Below are 20,885 nucleotides of genomic sequence, written 5' to 3' on the forward strand. Positions count from 1 at the left end.
TATATATGAACTTTTAAAAACGAATAGATATATTTTAAACATAAAACTTGCATGTTACCTATGTATAACTTATCAAAGTGAAAAATACCACCCTAAGCGCGGGTAAATGTTGTAGTTGGTATTGTTGCAAGGAAGAAAGCAGCATAATTAGGCAGGCGCATGGAAGATTTAAGTGGAAAATCTCGACAAAAATTGATATGATAGAATTTCAGTCAACGCAATGAACATACATTTGTCAGATCGCCGGATGACTTGGACAGCAAGTCGAGTTGGCCAGAGAATAAAAAGATTCGATGTCTCGTTTATGTATGACTAACTCAATATGTTTTCTATTGTTTCATGTACAAATGGACCATACGGTATGTATCTTAAATATCACTAAAAGAATTTCGCGTGCAGCTCGATTTATTTGACTTTGACTCTGAAGGAATCGTAGTTTCTGTTTATTGTTTTGTGATGTCTCTTGTACAGACTGTATATAAAGATATTACAAGAGCCCTAAATTAAGGATGATTGAGGATGCTTAAGGTAAGCAGATAAATTACGGGAACAATATCAACAATATCTTAAATTAGATACAAGAGATAAGATTGCTGACTAGAAACGTTATCAGACTTGGGTCTGGCATAACCAAATTTTGGTCCAATCCATGTTCCACAAAACCGATGTCTTCAAGAGCCTTTTGGTAAATAGAGTTCAATTAACGGATATTTAGAGACACCTGTTAAATATTTATATAACAGAATTTTGTTACCTTCAAAAACCGTTTTTCTCGTGTTATGTAGAATTAGTGTATTGAAAATGATAGACTTCAATACTGTTGATTGAATGGTTTCAATCTAGTGCTATAAAATATAAGCGATGGGGTTACACTTGTAGAACGAAGACAGTTACTTTGGATTTTCGAAAAAGTTGTTAGAGGATTTTAAATGACTATGTATAAATTAATACTTGTGCAGTGCTGAAACGCCTTACGTGTATAGTGTGAAAGCTAGTATGAGCACATAGAGGAGGGTGAATAGGTGCAGAAACAATTTTGTGAGATATGTGTAATGCAAATCAACAATAGATTATGAAAAGGAAATTCTCAAAATGAATTACGATCAAAGTAAAAGAGTGTAGAGAAGAGAATATGAACACAGAGATTATAGTGGTTCGGCTTAATCCAAGCCTACGTCCACTCTTCCGTACTGACAGCCCATTGGCTGTATTTCACTATGAACAAAAGAATTGTTACAGTTAGGCTCTTCCTTGAATCCACAGTGTAAAGACTCTACTACACTTCCTCAAGGTCTCTCAATAATATAGACTCTCTTTTGCGTACAAGATTTCGCTAAGTAGTTTAATTGACTAAGAACAAGGAGCTTTAGACTTTGGAATTCTTCTATCGCGCATACACTTGAACAATTGGAACGTTTTCCTTATATACTCCTTTATGCCATCATACCCGTTGGCACTTACCAAAAGAATTCTTCTAATCTACCCATTGGACAGAATCAATTAGGAAGATCTTTGAGCTATTTAAGGAACATGATGATAGCCCATCAATCATGCTCGCCCATACAATCAGGATCTTGATTTCCATAAGTAGAACTTTCCAAGTATACTTCGCCAATCAACGAATCCACGATTCCCAAATCAATCTTGATCAGAACAAAGGATTTTGACATGCTATATCCAACCAGAAGATCTACTCCAGTCGATAAAGTCAAATTCTTGACGAAACATCCAGTTCTGGATAAGTCTTCTTCGACAGTCTAGAAACCGTCAATGATGATAGACTTTGAGTCTTGAGTCTGGCAGTCCGGAGGTCTTCAGACTTTGATGAAAGAGTCTGCAAGTCTTCAGACTAGACTGATGGAAACGTTTTGTCAGCTTCAAAACACTCAAGGAAGTTTTCTTCAACAATCTCCCCCTTTTTGATGGTGACAAAACTTTCCTACAAATTTGGATAAATTTGACCTGCAAAACATTACTCAAGCAAATATGGATATCTCATAAAGATAAATGGCTTAGTAATAACACTAAAATCTGCATCCACAGAAAGTAGGTTAGTCTTATGAACAAGGCCATGAGATATCAATAATACTTAAGATAAACAGATGTTCAAACAGTAAAAAACAAATCCAATCCAAATCCAAACAGCCAAACACAAGCATCAAGTCAAAAAAATTTAAATCCAAACAGTCAAAAAACAGTCAAATTTGCACATCTCTCCCCATTTTTGTCATCATTAAAAAGGTAGAGATGAAAAGAGAATGAAATTAAGATGGCTTGGGAACACGGACAAGCTGGAAATCTCCCATTGACTGAACAATGCCTTCCAGCCTTTTTAAGTCCTCCTTCAGTTGCGCTACTTCTTCACCCTTAGCATTTGTCTGAACTTGAAGAGCAAGGGCTTGGAGTTGATCATTCAAAGAAACTGAGGAAGCTTGTCTTGCATTCTGCATATTCTGAAGTTCGCATCCCAGAGCATAGATTTGACCTTTCATCTCCAAAAGAACATCAAGAATTCTGCGAAAGTCGATGAATTATCGCCCGAGTACTTGCTTCTGCACGATCAGACGGTGTATCAGCATTGTCACGCAGATTGGGCGATGAAACATCGTGTCCCTCCTCAGGAAATTGTGAGGCATAGATGTCCTCTGGATTTGCTGGAGAGCGACTTACTCCTTCGTGTCCTTTCCTGCCGTCTCACGCTGCCAGCGTTTTCGGTCTCCTTAGCCAGTGAATCCAGCAGTGTGTGACTTTGGCCCAGCCCAGTTTTCTGCCACTGTTTGAAGCCAGCGAGATTTGCAAGCGGTGATCAGCCTAGCAGTCGTAAGTCGGACTAATCCAGTAACTCTTCAGTCGGCAATTCTTGTTGCTTCTCGCACGGCCTGAAGCTGCAGCCCAACGAGCCTACAGGATTGATCCATTTGAGGCCCATCTTCAGTAATAACAGCCCATGTTCAATTGAATTGAAGCCCTTAAGAGCAGTCTAGCCCATCTCGAGCCCAAGAAGCCAGCCCGTCTTCAATAGGCCCAACCCAGCTTGGGTCCAGCCCAAAATCAAGGACAAATCTCAGTTGGGCTGAGATTTGTTAGGCCAAGTTCAAGGCCCGGTCCAAGCCCGCCGGTGTTGTCGAAAGTCCGATTTCGGCCGCCGTCGTGTTGTCATCGCGGTGTCCCGGTCCCCGCTTTTAATCAAGTGAGTAATCTCACTAATCCTTGCTTAGTAGACTAATGATGCTTAAGGATTGATTAGATTTAATTAAGTGCAATTAGGTGGTTAGATTAGAATGGATTAGTGATTATTAGTTAATTGCATTGCATATTAATTAGGTGGTTAGTGTACTTAGCTAGAGAATTGCCTATACTATTTATTGAATGCATCTCGGGATTTTTCCTGACCCATATCGAGCTTCAATTAGGCATTACGGGCATAAATTGGATATTTAGTATTTATTTATTAATTTTTGAAATTAATTATTTAATTATTTATATTTCAGAAATTAGGCTGGGATAGCTGACAATCGAAATTTCGTGCTGATTGTCGTGGTGCAGTCCGTTTATTTATTTGAGCTCTACGTTCTGCTGAATTGAATTAATTGTGCAATTTGAGGAATTATTCATAAATTGATTGAAATTGAGTGAAATTGAATGATTGATCGATGGATAGCTGAGTATGGTTATTTAGCATTTATAATGCTTTGATGAGTTGTAAAGCGGAAAAAAATCGGGAGATTGAACTAAGAATACTCTTGACTGAGATCGATTAGGTACGAGGTATAAACATACGTGGTTCGGTGATAAGGAAATCACTGGTGAAAACGGCGCCTTAAAGAATGCACGAGTGCTATCTATTACCTGCATCAGTAGACATACGTGGTTCGGTGATAAGTAAATCACTGGTGAAAACGACACCTTAAAGAACGTACGACTGCTGTCTACTGCATGTCTCATTATGGACATACGTGGTTCAGTGATTAAGAATATCACTGGTGAAAACGGCGCCTTAAAGAATGCACGAGTGTTGTCCAGTATATATGTCACCTTGGTGAAAACAACGCCTGAGAGCATTACTGTAACTCTGTGACTGAGAGTGCAAATGGGAGGTTTTATATTAAGAAGTGATTTGACCTGAAAATGGTATGACTGACATGTAATCGACTAGGTTGATTGATTAATGATTGATTTGTTGTCGTTAATTGACTGATTGAGTGGAAGTGACTTTGAATAGTCCGATTGACATGTAATTGACTAGGTCGATTGATCGAGATATCAACCTGTGATGTGATTGCTAGGGTGCCTATTGAATTGTGCTAATATGTAGGTGGAATTTGAGGCCAGGGTAAGTCCTCTAACCTATGCGTGTATAGGCAGCCCGGTTAGCGTATTGGTTTCCTAATCAAGTCTTAGTGGGGTAGAACTTGCTGAGACATAGTTTTATCTTGATTGTGGGACAACATTTCAGGCCTGTAGATGAGCCTGTGAAGAAAGAACCAAAAGTGGACGATGAGTTGGTAAAAGATGAAGAGCTTGAAGGATGTGAGCTTAGTGAAGAAGAGTCAGAAGAGGATCAGGATGATCCTGAGTACCATCCGGATGAGGATTGAGACCCCATCCTCTTTTGTGAACCTTGTGTTGTGTATATAGAGTGTGACTAGAATGTTATGAATAGTCTTGTGAATAGACTTTGAGTCATGCCATGTATAAAGGTTCGGTTGTGAATTTCAATATGAAAAATGTGACCTTGCTTTTCTATCCCTTTGTTTTATTGTCTAGGGATTTATAACTGCTTTCGCATGTGCTTAATAAATGAAAGGGTCAGCGATACTTAGTCCTAGGATATCGCATTATAAAATCGACCAAGTAGGAGGATGTGTGCGTGCCCAAGGATCGGGGCGTGACAACGTGGGCTCAGGATTTCCGACAAGCCTTAGTGACTAAGGAGAAAGATGGATTCCTTGACGGAACTATAGCCTTTCCGACCGACGGACATCTCTAGTGACACTGGCGCTGATGCAACCAGCTTGTGTGCACGTAGATCGGCAATTGTTTGAGTGCCAAGATCGCTGCCGGTCTTCCACCAACCGAAGACTCAAAGGTTATGTGGGACAACATCCGAGAGACGTATGACAAACTCGACCGCGCCAAGTTCTTCACATTGACTCAAGCTTTGTCGGAATTCAAGCAAGGGAATCTTTTGGTTACCGCTTGCTTAAAAATGTCTTTTACATTCCTAGTTTTGAATTCAACCTTATATATGTTTCCAAGATATGTGAGGACAATTCTTGTCGTGCCATATTCAACTCCCAAAATTGCTTCTTCAGGACCATTTGACTACCAAAACGATGGGCTTGGGTAGTATGGCACAATGACTATATTTTTGGATCAATATTCCTAATAACTTTGAATTATCATCATTTAATAATAGCATTTTTTGTAATGCTATCAATAGTAATAAAACTATCATTTGCCATCAACGTTTGGGTCATAGTGCTCGCTTTCCTCATCCCAAATGTTCTATTTGTCCATTAACAAAATAGTCTCGAGCATCTTTTCCAATTAGTGCATCTCGAGCTACTAGTGCTTTTTCCTTATTACATATGGATATTTGGGGTTCCTATCATACCCCTCATCGTGATGGGTCACGTTTCTTTCTTATTTTGATAGATGATTATACTCGTGCCACATGGATTTTCTTTATGCAGTCGAAAGGTCAAACCTTTTCCCGTCTATCAAAATTCTTCTCATTGATTAAAAATCAGTTCAGTAAATTAGTTCAGAGAATTCGTACAGATAATGGGCGTGAATTTTTTACCCATGAGGGCATTTTTTTCCTATCCTCTCATGGGATTCTCCATGAAAGTTCTTGCATCTACACTCCCCAACAAAATGGGATTGTAGAGTGCAAGCATCAACACCTCTTAGAAGTAGCTTGATCACTTAAATACCCATGAGTGCATTTCTTTTATATCCTCTCATAGGCATTAATGATGAAAAACATAAATTCATTAAATTTGAACACTTAAGGGAAATTTCAATGTTTAGTATATCAGTCTATACACAGTCCTAGAGATTTCATATGGTCACAGAACACATCTCTAAGTATTGGCTTCGTCATAAAATCTGTTACCATTTTATGCGTAGATATGTACTATAAGTTTACATCTTTTCGTGCAACCATATTTTTGACAAAATTATACTTGGTATCTATATATTTGGTCTTACCATGATATCTTGGATCTTTGGTGTATGTTATTACTGCTTGTCTATTATAGTTAACCAATAATGAGTTTGCAGCATTCTCAATAATACCTAAATAATCCAAAAATCTCTTAAGCCAAATACCTTCTTATATTACTGTTGATAATGCCATAAACTTAGCTTCCATCGTGGACAATGCTATACACATTTATTTCTTATTGCTCCATGATATGTTGCCATTATTCAGTAAGAAAACAGATCCAAATGTAGATTTTATTTCATTTAAATCTCCTCACCAATCAGCATTTGAATAGCCTTCAAGTCACAGATCATTTCCTTGGTAACTCAGCGTATAATCAGCAGTTCCCATCAAATACCTCAGTATTCTTTTAACGGCTTTCTAATGTGCTTGACCTAGATTTGATTGGTATCTACTCACCATTCCAATTGCAAAACATATGTCAGGTTTTGTATATATTATAACGTACATTAAGCTTCTAATAGCACTAGTATAAGGAACATGTTGCGTCCGTTCCTTCTCTTGTGGAGTTTTTGGACACATTTTATGGCTTAATCCTTCACCTTTTGCATAATAGTATCTATGAGTTTACAATCTTGTATATGAAATCGTTCAAGAACCTTATTTATGTATGTCTCTTCCAAAAAAGACAATGATCTCTTTGAATGATTGCTTGAAATCTTAACTCTAATAATATATGCAGCATCACCCATATCTTTCATATCAAAGTTAGAAAATAACCAACTCTTGACAATATTAATAAACTCCATATTACTTCTGGCAATTAGTATATTATCAACATATAATGATATGATCACAAATGATATGATCACAAATTGATCTTTGGATCTTTTGATATATACACAATGATCCTCATCAATCATTGTAAAATCATATGTCATTATGATATTATGAAAACGTATATACCATTGTCTCGATGACTGCTTAAGGCTATATATCGATCTTAAAAGTCAACATGCCTTTTGTTCATGGCATTTCATAATGAAACCAACAGGTTGTTCCGTATATATTTCTTTCTTTAATTCTTTATTAAGAACAACAGTCTTTACATTCATTTGATATAACTCAAGATCCATACTAGCTACTACTACCAGAATAATGCGAATCAAGGTAAATCTCACTACAGGAAAAAATATTTCCTCACAATCAATTCATTCCTATTGATTATATCCCTTCGCCACAATACGAGTTTTATGTCTTTTTATTGAGCCATCAGTTTTACGCTTTATTTTGAGAACCCCCTTGTTCCCAATAGCTTTGCGTCCTTTTGGAAGATCAACTATTTCTCTAACATGGTTTGACTTCATTGACTCCATTTCATCTTCCATTGCATGCATCCATTTTTCCTTACTAGGGCATTTTAGAGCATTATTTACATTCCTCGGTTCATCTTCATCTTGTGGAGTAATAATAAAAGTTTTCTCTTTAATGTCAAAACGTCAACGGAGAATACTTTTGCGACTTATTCGCCGTACGGGAGATTGTACACTTTGTACATCATTCCCTATTATGCTTCCACTCGGATTAGATCATGACGATATCATCTAATCAGGTGGTTGTAATTGAGATTGAGTTGAATTAAATTCATCACTACTCATGTTACTCCTACTTGGACGAACTTTACTAAGTTCATTATCTTAATCCAAAGTTTCAAATAGGGAGTAGTCCTTACCTATTTGACCATTTTTAGGAAATTCATTCTCTAAGAATGTGACATCCTGTGATTCGAATTCAATTATACTCCCACTTTCCTGCTCGTCTATAAACACGTACCATTTCGAGTGTTCTGAGTATCTTATGAAAATATTCTTCTTGCTTTTGGGATCTAATTTCCTAAATTTGTGAGAGGGCTCATGAGTATAGGCAGCACAATCTCACGGTTTAAGAAAACTTAAGTTTAGTTTTTTACATGTTTATAACTCATATGAGGTGGAAGTAACTTATTTGGAAGGCACACAGTTAAGTATATAGGCAGTAGTTAATAAAATATCACTCTGAAATGTGATAGGTAAGTTAGCATGCGCCATCATGGACCTAACCATTTTTAATAGGGTTTTGTTTCCTCTTTCCACAACACCATTTTGTTAAAGAATATATAGAATAGACAACTATCTCTCTATTTATTTTTCATCATATAAATTTTTGAACTCATCAGATAAATTTTCTTGACATCGATCGGATCTCAATACTTTTATTTTATTGTCTAAATGATTACCAAGTTCATAAATCTTTTGAAACAACTTAATGCTTCAGATTTATGAGAAATCAAATAGACATATCCGAATCGAGTATAATCATCTATAAATATGATGAAATAAACAATACTATGCATTCCTCTCACATTCATTGGACTACATATGTCGAAATGGATTAAATGTAAAGGAAATTCAGCTCTTTTATATTTTTCAAATGATTTCCTTACCGATTTCCTTACCGTTTTCCCTACTAGGAAAATCTCACATATGGGTAAATCGACTTTTTCAATGTTGCCCAACAAGCCCTCTTTGGGGAAAAAGAACACTTCAAGTGCTATAACTTTGGCCAAAGGGATACTTAAGTGCCATAACTTACGAAGGTACACTTAAGTGCCACATTTGAAAAAAAAACGGATCACTTGAGTACCACTCCGGCTAAAGTCCGGCCAAAACGCCAACGTGGCATTTTTCCGGCGAAGCGCGCCCAAAATGATGTCGTTTTGCATGCTGACGTGGCCAAAACGGCGTCGTTTTGGGCTGACGTGGTAAAAAAATTAAAAATTAATTAAATTAAAATTTAATATAATTTTAGTTAAAATATTTAAAAAATGTTAAAATATTTAAATAATAATAATTTTAAAATTAAATTTAGTTAAAATATTTAATAATAATAATTTTACAATTAAATTTAGTTGAAATATTAAAAAAATTAATAATTACAAATTTTAAAATTTTAAAAAAATTTTAAAAAAAATTAAAAAAAAAAGGGAAAGAGGGGGAGGCGGTTGAGGGATTAGCCCTCAGCCGCCGCCGTCGCCGCCCTTCCCGGCGGCGGTGGCGGCGGCGAGGGCTAATCCCTCCGCCGCCTCCCCCTTTCCTTTTTTTTTTTTTAAAATTTTAAAATTATTAATTTTTTAATATTTCAACTGAATTTAATTTTGAAATTATTAATTTAAAATATTTTAACTAAATTTAATTTTAAAATTATTATTTTTAAATATTTTAAATAAATTTAATTTAATTATTTTATTTTTTTTTTGCCACGTCGCTCAAAACAACGCCGTTTTAGCCACGTTAGCATGCAAAACGGCATCGTTTTGGGCTCCATTCGCTGGAAAAGTGCCACGTCGATATTTTGGTCGGATTGGCACTCAAGTGATCTATTTTACTCCGATTTTGACACTTAAGTGCCATAACTACGAAAGGTACACTTAAGTGTACCTTTCGTAAGTTATGGCACTTAAGTGTCCCTTTGGCCAAAGTTAAGGCACTCTAGGGGTCCGCGCGTCCCCTCTTTAGCTAGTCTATTCATACGTTGTTAGCCAATATGTCCAAGTCTAGCATGCCACACATTCACATCATTATCATATGAATTAAAAGATGTGAATAGGGACTAACAAACATTGACATTACCACAGTCAACATTCAATACAATAAAATCATATAGAAAAATAACCACAAGTATAGTAGTTTGTATTCAAATACAAATCCACACAATTATTATGGAAGTTCAAACTAAAACCAAGCTTTACCAATACTAAAACAGACACTAAATTCCAACGAATCTTCGAAGCATAAAGGAACAAAGTACATCCACCACGCATGTTCAATTGGCAGGTGCCAATCCCTTTAACAATACTAAAACATTATGTAGGAACAAAGCACATCCACCACGCATGTTCAATTGGCAGGTGTCAATCCCTTTAACTTTGGATCTGGAGTTATTTCATACATAGATCCACTTAGTTCCAATCGGTATTCGTCGAAATTCCACGAATGATTCTCTATCCTTCACTATATGGTTTGTTGCTCTCGAATCTACAGTCCACAAATGATTAGATTCAGTTAAAAATACTGAACTTGACACATAAGCAAAGTTCTTAAAAGTACAATGGGTGTCTACTTTTTTTGGTTCACGACAGTCCCGATCATAGTGACTCTTCTGGTCACAGTTATAACATTTCACCCTTGAAATTCTCTTCACTCGAGAACGTTTTCTTCTCTTATGAGTTTCTTGCTAGAATGACTTGATCCCTTGCATTTCCACCTTTTGAACAAATTAATGCGCTTACGCTTATAGCTTAAAGCCCCTTTTGAGCTAGGACCAGCACAACAAATATTTGTTTCCTGCTCAAATGTCTTCAAGCGGTCCTCCGCTAGCTCAAGGTGGCGCACGGCATCTTCAAGTTCTTTCATAAATGGTTAAGAGATTTTAGTGTTTCTTGCTTTTTGAGCACATATTGAATTTTCATATTCAATATTTCACAATTTTCGCCGTTCAATTTCTTTTATTTGTTCAACTTAGCAATTATACTTTTAGTTGCTGAAACCATTGGATCTGAACATATCAGACACATATGTACGTATTATTAATGTCTATCATTTATGCATCAATTTTACATAAACTCATCATATTAATGAATAATTTCAAATAAGGTTTCAGAATCAAAAGGTTACTATGTTTTCAATCATCATTCAAAATCCTAACTTAAAATTATCATTAACATAATCATTCATGCACAAAATAAGTTCAGTAAAGTCACTAAAACTTTCTTAAACTTCCCATAAAGAATTGTAAATTAATATACGAATTTACAACAATAGATAACATTGAACTTTCAATAATTAAACATGTCAATTATACTAAGTAATATATTAAGAGGAAAAATATTAACATAGAAATAGATATTTACACCTACAACATCTCAAACTAATCTAAGAAAAAATAAATATTTAAACCAAAATATTATCATTTATCTCATAAACTAGAAAAGTCTCTTATAATCTCCTAGTAAAATTCTCTGAGAATTTTGAAGGCACATTGATTAACTACAAAAAAATCTTTAGAGAGCTCTCATGTTACCTCCAAGACGCATTCATTCTGTGCCATGCGATACTCAACCCAAGGGTTGAAGTTTTGGTTAACTCGATTCTATAATACTCTCTTACAAAAGCTATTGCAAGCCTCCTATAATTCGAGACTACATTGACCTCCCATTGACGATCTAACACTGCTTGCCAATCAGGTGGAATAGTGTTCATTAAGGTTGTCACATTCTCAAAATCAAGCATAGGATAACCATTTTGGATGATTTATTGTATCATCTGATTGACCTTGACCACGTGTGATACTATATCACCGTCATTCCATCGATAATTAGCTAATTATGTTTTTAGCCCTTTAAGTCTCGCATTTCTTCATTCGTTTCGGAAATGTAGGCATGTGTACAAAATGCATCATGGTTCATGTAACAAATGTAGAACAAAAATGGATTGCTTATAATCCACAACTAACAAAATTGGAACAACATAATTTTCCCTTTTTTTTTTCTTTTTTTTTTTGGGTTGGCCAACGGTGGTCAACCTAGGTCAACATTGGTCAACAGTCAACGGCCAAAGTCAACGCATATGGGTCAATGGGTTAGGTCAACGGGTCAGGGGACATAGGTCGGGTCATACAGGTCGGGTTGAGTCAAACCGATCAACCCGGATAGGTGACGTCACCGGCACGTGCCTTGTGCGTGCGTGGGCAACCGCCGGATGACATCACGATGACGTCATCTGGCACGTGTGCTCACGCGCTAGCGGTTGCTACGCGCGTGCCACGCACGTGCGTGCGGTTACCGTGTGCGTGCCACGCACGTGCGTGCGGTTACCGCAAGTGTGCACGCGCCTACGGTTTGCCCTGCTTGCGTGTGCATTGCACGTGCCTGGGAACCATCGCATGCGCTAACGGCGTTAGACATTCTAGTCGCACGTGGTGGCGCGTCCATTGGGCCTCGACGATGAGCCACTAGTCGATTTTTTCATATCAACGAGAGCTACAACCCTACAATATCAAAAATGCGATCCGATTTACTGAAAATCATAAACGAGGGGTGAACAATACGCGGTGTCGGGATTTCTGTCCCCAAGTGACTAGCGATGGCGTTTCACGAAATTTCAACCAAAAAACAATTTATAAACATGAACAGTAATCGGAAAACATGAACACCATTGCTCTAATACCAATGTAGGGAAACAGATTCCCAAAAACGATCCAATACTCAATTGAACACCAGAAATGTATGAGGAAAACGTGTCCAGAAAACACATGTTACACCAATCATAAGATACATTACGAAGTCGAACATACTTTGTGTTTCACAGATTAAACACCGTTGTCACAGTTTGATGAGGAATTCTGATACTGTACTCTCGGCAATCACAGAATCTCACCCTCTTAAGTAAAATACGTAAAATACTCATAGAACGCTCGCGATTATTAGTCTTACTATTGACTAATTTCATGACCAATACTGCAATTCCTTTTGCCGACGAAGGCATACGAGCATGACACACATGACAGTTCCTCCAAGCCAAATTACAATTACATCCGTACAATACTCACTGATTTTTGAATTACTATAATCCTAAAGACCAACAATCTTCAGATAGTGCTCTGTTTATTCCTTTTCATACTAGATTCTTTGTCCAACGCCACAATTATAAATACATAAACTAAGGCTAGGTGCTATATCATCAAAGATGAATATTACCTAGCATTCACATTAATTCAAACCTAGATAATAAGGGCAACAAGTGTCATTGAGCCACCGGTTGCCTTGAATGAAGGACTCCACAGTGAATTGACTTGCCACTGTCGAGTTGCTAATAACATGGTACCCAACCCATTTCACTCAACCACTCGTGTTTGAACCCAGGCCTCGGTTCTGATACTCCCCATAAAAGAGTGTGTCCAACCCAATTGGGCCATTGAACTCCGACCACCCCACTGGGTCGACCAGGTCGTCGATATACGACTCCATGATCACCGTTGTGGAGAAGTTCCTCCATGGACGGCCAAGAAATGTCTGAAAGAAGGGCTGCATAGGGATAAGGTCCGGTGCGGCTATGAACTTGCAGCTGATGAAGGACATCCCAGTAAGCACCCCTAAATTGTCTCTACCCTGAGCGGTGAATACATTTCCTTGTTTCTCCTCTGGCATGTGGGCGTATAAGCTACAATTCTAGAAAACCACCAAGGCATTTCCAAACACGAAGTCAACTGTTTCATAGATTTCGCAATCGCGATAAAACTAGACTTAGCTATGCACGTATAGTTTGTCTTGATATCCTAGGAAGCTGCACTGGTAGAAGGTAGATTGGCTTGAGCCGCTTCGCAAAGCCACTGCCTGTCCTTTCTTTGGCTCAGCAAATTTTTCAATTGTGATCCATGTAGCAAGAAATCTATTACCATCAACAGCTGCGAATAGAGGAAAATGAAATTAAATATCATTGATAATTGAATCAGCTAGCATAACAGACATTTAAGATTTGATTTGTCAGACAATTAGCCTTCCCAATATTTAAGCACCGGCTACAAATTTCTCACTTAAATGGGCGGAGAGTTCTAAAAGTTATAGTCCAAATTAATTTGTCTCATGCAAGTACGAGTTAAAACCGAAACTTGAACATTTGATCAATTCCAAGTGCATACATTTTCACAAGTAAATGCATAGTACAAAGAAAAAAATTAAGGTAGCTCAAGAACTTACCGACGGTAGCTGGCTGGTAAGTACTCCATCCATCCGCATTGTTCCGATCGCCCTTGATCCAGGTCTTCCCAACCCCATCCCCTACGAACATGAGGTTGGTCTTTGTAACGTCCACAATAGGCCTCACTTCCTTCTTCAACAAAGAATTAACTGCCAGGACAAATGATATTTACATGAATGGAGAGAAAAATAGTTGTCAAGCTTTATGACTGCGTTCCACCGGAAAAGTGAAATATCTCTAGAATTGAATCCATAAAGATTATAAAATGATTGTCTGTTGACCTTGGAAGGAAAATAAATGGCTGGGAATTAAATTGCAGGAAAGATCAATTTGCTGAAATTTTAAAGGTTAAGATAAATTTACACATTTAGTTTTGAAAAAAAATAAATTTATGTGTCTTGCACGAACCTTGCACGGACCTTGCACGAACCTTGCACGGATCTTGAACGAACCTTCCACGCCTCTGATACCAATGTAGGGAAACAGATTCCCAAAAACGATTCAATACTCAATCAAACACTAGAAACATATGCGGATAACGTGCCCAAAAAACACATGTTACACCAATCATAAGGTACATTACGAAGTTGAACATACCTTGTCTTTCACAGATTAAACACCGTTGTCATAGTTTGATGAGGAATTCTGATATTATTCTTGAAGAGGAGCGTACTATGTTTTTCTGGAGAAACTGAGAGAGCGTAGAAAACCGAGAGAACATGTTTTCTCTTATTTTCAGATTACGTAGCAACTGCTCAGATTTTCCGATTTATTCAAAAATCCCCATTTTTTATTTTATCTACAGTAATGGCTCTCTTCTTCTATGGGCCCTTCACTTATGGGCTGGGTTTTTGGCCCAACATGGGCGGACGGGCCTAAATAAGCCCATCATCACATAAAAAAAACCCATCACCACACTTATCTGCACTTGTTAAGATTAAATAAAAGGAAAAGGCATTCGTATTTTTGAGTACGAAACAATAGAATTTTGCTATTAGAGGACTATGCGAAAGAAAGTTCGGACTGAGGTTCTGTACTGGTTATATGGCATTAACTTTCCATGTGATTTGGTCCTAGAAAGGAAGGGCTTCTAGTGGTGCAAAATTTCTGATTTGAGTAAATTAAATATCATTGATAATTGAATCAGCTAGCATTATAGACATCTAAGATTGATTTGTCAGATAATTAGTCTTCCCATTATTTAAGCACCGGCTACAAATTTCTCACTTAAATGGGCGGAGAGTTCTAATAGTTATAGTCCAAATTAATTTGTCTCATGCAATTACAAGTTAAAAGTGAAACTTGAACATTTGATCAATTCCAAGTGCATACATTTCACAAGTAAATGCATGGCACAAAGCAAAAAATTAAGGCAGCCATCATATGCTATAACTAAAAATAATTTGTGACAAAAATCTTTTGAACTAGGAAAATGGTTGAGATATGATAAATTTTCGGTGTGAATGTATCTTAAAAAGTTTGTAATAGATTTCTATTCCGAATTAGAGACCGCTATTATTAAGTTCATGGAATCATCCACTCATGTTGATATATATATATATATATATATATAGATGCTATTTGACAATAAGAAGTTACGTAATAAGGTAAAGAATTGCATAATCAACAAATTGACAGTGTTTTTTTTCTTTCCATTTTGGAAAACATGAAAATCCGCATAAATACAAATCATTTACCAAAGTATAAAAAGCACCTTAGAATCGAAAAAAAAGTCCATTAATAAGGTAAAAACCCCCCAAGGTCTTATTACTCTATGAAAAGAACGTAAGTGTGGGTATAACTTTTCAAATAATACAAGACAAAAAAAACAATAAATATAGTGAGTGCACGAGCCATAAAAATAAGGAGCAAATTCATAAAACTGCTTGCCTAAGAACAAACGGTGACCGATTGGTATGTACATCAATTTGTTTTTGATCTAAAATAAATGAATATTTTCTATTTAATTAGAAATTGATATATAAGAACTTACTAACAGTGGTTGACTGGTAAGTACTCCATCCATCCGCATTGTTCCAATCGCCCTTGATCCAGGTCTTCCCAACCCCATCCCCTATGAACATGAGGTTGGTCTTTGTATCGTCCACCGGGACATTCCCTAAACACTCTCCCTCTTTTATGTAGATGACAAATCTGTACGAAACAAGAAAATCAATATATAAGGAAGGTTAGGTTTTTATAATGTGGAACATAAATTAAAATTTAACATAACAGCTAAGAGATTAATAGGAATTCTTTTTCAAAGTTGCGAGTGAGAGGAAAGTGAAAAATCTAAATGAGAGAACTACTATATCATATTTCTTGATTGGGTTGTTTTCTTGGCATTAATAGTCCTCAGTTTATTATATAAAATGGATTATTCTTTTTATTGGTTGATTGCATTTTAATTTGCTTTTTTAAGAAACAAAGAGAGATTGCTTGAATTACATAAAAATCGTGCAATGAGAAAGAAATAAATACACCAAGAGTTGCATTTCTAGAGAAAATGCCTATGTACATTAATCAGTGAGTTTTTCTAGGCTATGCATTCCTTTGGGAAGATCAATAGGACTCGCTTCCTTCTTCAACAAAGAATTAACGACCAGAAATTATCGTTTCTATTCAGCTTTATGCCAAGACAAATGATATTTACATGAATGGAGAGGAAAATAGTTGTCAAGCTTTATGACTCCGTTCCACCGAAAAAGTGAAATATCTCTTAATATAGATAGAATTGAATCCATAAAGATTATAAAATGATTGTCTGTTGACCTTGGAAGGAAAATAAATGGCTGGAAATTAAATTGCAGGAAATATCAATTTGCTGAAATTTTAAAGGTTAAGATAAATTTGCACATTTAGTTTTGAAAAAAATAAATTTATGTGCCTTGCACGAACCTTGCACAGACCTTGCACGAACCTGCCATGCCTCTCCAGCCGAAGGGTTTGCTTTCTTGCGAAAGTGATCCAAATAAGTTCCTTTTTCGAAGTTTAAATTGATAAGTCCAAAAACCTTTTATGATATTGAAAATAAAAGTTTTAATTTGGCTGATTCCCTATGAGTCAACTCTGCATCAAAAGGTATGATTCAATTTTAAGTGGTGCTCTTACTTTAAGAGGAAACGGAAACAACCAATTAAACATTTGTCGTGTAATCTATAATTTGTGCTTTCATCTAAATATGGAAGGTTGTTTCAAGTCAACTTCACATCATCTTCTCTTTCCCACTAATCTGTGGTCCCTTTTACTCATTTCGACCCAAATACCTTATCATGCTGTTGATTGGTGCGGTAGCCATAGCTTCGTTGACAGTGGTGAAATTTCCGGATCCATCCTTCATCACCACCAGAACTGTGTAGCGTTTGGAGATTCCAACAATTGGCTTCCCGAGATCCATGCCGGGAAGAAAAGTATCATTGCACCTTTAGGGCCATCATCGCTGCTAATGTTCTGGTGGCAAACGAAAACTAAATACAGGAGAGAATTCTAGCGAAGCTCTAGAATTTGGAGACGAATGAGACGAATGAATTTAACAGAGTGTATAGCTGACTTACCATTTTTACATGAGCAAAAATGGAAGTTCAGTTTAACGTCTACATTCAAACTTTGGTTTTAACTTCATTTATTAAACAGGAAGAAATTGAAGCATTCCATTTAGAGTAATATTCCCCTATTTTTAGCATGCATTTTGAACTCAACTAATGCACGAAATCGTTTTAATTTGGGTGGGGGTTTAATCGCCATTGGATCAATTTTGGATCTATCCTTGTCATTATATTCCCATGTCAAATTCGCCGAATGCGAAATTGACCAAATATATTACGTTTGAACTAAAGAGTTAGTATTATAATTCATCTAGACACGATTGACTAAAAGATTCTTTTGTTCATGTTTCAATGTTAAGATATTATATTAATAATTAACCAAATATATTACGTTTGAACTAAAAAGTTAGTATTCACACGACATGTGAGTGATTCGTCTAGACACAATTAACTAAAAGATTATTTTGTTCATGTTTTAGGGTTAGGATTTTATATTAATAATATTTTGGTGATTATGAATGTGTTAAATAATTGGATTCACTAATATTTCATTGACCAGTTGCTGTGATTTGTAAGTCGATATTATCAATTGAGGATATTTCGTATTAAGTTCGAAGATTAGCTCCTTCGCCCGTGGCCCATTGCACAGACCTTGCATGAACCTTGCACGAACCTTCCACGCCGCTCCGGCCGAAGGGTTTGCTTTCTTGCGAAAGTGATCCAAATAAGTTCCTTTAGTCACTCGAAGTTTAAATTGATAAGTCCAAAAACCTTTTATGATATTGAAGATAAAATTTTTAATTTGGCCGATTCCCTATGAGTCAACTCTACATCAAAAGGTATGATTCAATTTTAAGTGGTTTTCTTACTTTAAGAGGAAACGGAAACGGCCAATTAAACATTTGTCGTGTAATCTATAATTTGTGCTTTCTTCTAAATATGGAAGGTTGTTTCACGTCGACTTCACATCATCTTCTCTTTCCCATTATGGTCCCTTTTTTTTCTCATTTCGACCCAAAAACCAGATCTTCTTGTTGATAAGTGCGGCAGCCACAGCTTCGTTGACGATAGTGAAATTTCCAGTTCCATCCTTCGTCATCAGAAGATTGAATTATGTAGTGTCTGGAGATTCCAACAATTGGCTTCCTGAGATCCATGCCGGGAAGAAGAGGATATTCTATACCTTCAGGGCCATCATCGCTGCTGATGTTCTGGTGGCAAACGAAAATTGAATAGAGGAGAGAATTCTAGCTGAGCTCTAGAATATGGAGACGAAGGAGACGAATGAATTTAACAGAGTGTATAGCTGACTTACCATTTTTACATGAGCAAAAATGGAAGTTCAGTTTAACGTCTACATTCAAATTTTCATTTTAACTTTATTTATTAATTAGGAAGAAATTGAAGCATTCCATTTAGAGTAATATTCCCCAATTTTTAGCATGCATACTGAACTCAACTAATGCACGGAATCGTTTTAATTTGGGTGGGGGGTTTAATTGTCTTTGGATCAATTTTGGATCTATCCTTGTCATTATATTCCCACATCAAATTCGCTGAATGTGAAATTGACCAAACATATTACGTTTGAACTAAAGAGTTAGTATTATGATTCATCTAGACACAATTGACTAAAAGATTATTTTGTTCATGTTTCAATGTTAAGATATTATATTAATAATTAACCAAATATATTATGTTTGTATTAAAAAGTTAGTATTCACACGACATGTGAGTGATTCATCTAGACACAATTAACTAAAAGATTATTTTGTTCATGTTTCAGTGTTAGGATTGTATATTAATAATATTTTGGTGATTATGAACGCGTTAAATAGTTGGATTCGCTAATATTTCATTTACCGGTTGTTGTGATTTGTAAGTCGATATCATCAATTGAGGATATTTCGTATTAAGTTCGAAAATTAGCTCCTTCGTCCGTGGCCCATTGCACAGACCTTGCACGAACCTTGCATGGACCTTGCATGAAACTTCCATGCCACTCCGGCCGAAGGGTTTGCTTTCTTGCGAAAGTGATCCAAATAAGTTCCTTTAGTCACTCAAAGTTTAAATTGATAAGTCCAAAACCCTTTTATGATATTGAAGATAAAAGTTTTAATTTGGCCGATTCCCTATCAGTCAACTCTGCATCAAAAGGTATGATTCAATTTAACTGGTTTTCTTACTTTAAGAGGAAACAAAAACGACCAATTAAACATTTGTCGTGTAATTTATAATTTGTGCTTTCATCTAAATATGGAAGGTCGCTTCACGTCGACTTCACATCATCTTCTCTTTCCCACTAATCTATGGTCCCTTTTTCTCATTTCGACCCAAATACCTGATCATGCCGTTGATCGGTGCGGCAACCACAGCTTCATTGACGGTGGTGAAATTTTCGGATCTATCCTCCGTCATCACAAGATTGAACTGTGTAGTGTCTGGAAATTCCAATAATCGGCTTCCCGAGATCCATGCTGAGAATAAGAGGATCATCTGCACCTTCAGGGCCATCATCGCTACTAATGTTCTGGTGGCAAACGAAAACTGAATAGAGGAGAGAATTCTAGCGGAGCTCTAGAATAAGGAGACGAAGGAGACGAATGAATTTAACATAGTTTATAACTGACTTACCATTTTTACATGAGCAAAAATGGAAGTTCAGTTTAACATTTACATTCAAACTTTCGTTTTAACTTCATTTATTAAATAGGAAGAAATTGAAGCATTCCATTTAGAGTAATATTCCCCTATTTTTAGCATGCATACTGAACTCAACTAATGCACGGAATCGTTTTAATTTGGGTGGGGGTTTAATCGCCTTTGGATCAATTTTGGATCTATCCTTATCATTATATTCCCACGTCAAATTCGCCGAATGCGAAATTGACCAAGTATATTACGTTTGAACTAAAGAGTTAGTATTATGATTCATCTAGACACGATTGACTAAAAGATTATTTTGTTCATGTTTCAGTGTTAAGATATTATATTAATAATTAACCAAATATATTACGTTTGAACTAAAAAGTTAGTATTTACACTACATGTGAGTGATTCGTCTAGACACAATTAACTAAAAGATTATTTTGTTCATGTTTCAGTGTTAGGATTTTATATTAATAATATTTTGGTGATTATGAACGTGTTAAATAGTTGGATTCGCTAATATTTCATTGACTGGTTGCTGTGATTTGTAAGTCGATATTATCAATTGAGGATATTTCGTATTAAGTTTGAATATTAGTTCCTTCGTCCGTGGCCCATTGCACAGACCTTGCACGGACCTTGCATGAACCTTCCATGCCTCTTCGGTTGCTTTCTTGCGAAAGTGATCCAAATAAGTTCCTTTAGTCACTCGAAGTTTAAATTGAT

General features: G+C 36.3%; 1 pseudogene; it reads right to left on the reverse strand.

Annotated features, from left to right (window-relative positions):
- Positions 1–12,977: 12,977 nt before the first annotated feature.
- On the reverse strand, positions 12,978–20,024 carry LOC104416414 (annotated as a pseudogene).
- Positions 20,025–20,885: the final 861 nt, after the last annotated feature.

This window comes from Eucalyptus grandis, chromosome 8 (assembly GCF_016545825.1).
Source record: "Eucalyptus grandis isolate ANBG69807.140 chromosome 8, ASM1654582v1, whole genome shotgun sequence".
NCBI lineage: Eukaryota > Viridiplantae > Streptophyta > Magnoliopsida > Myrtales > Myrtaceae > Eucalyptus > Eucalyptus grandis.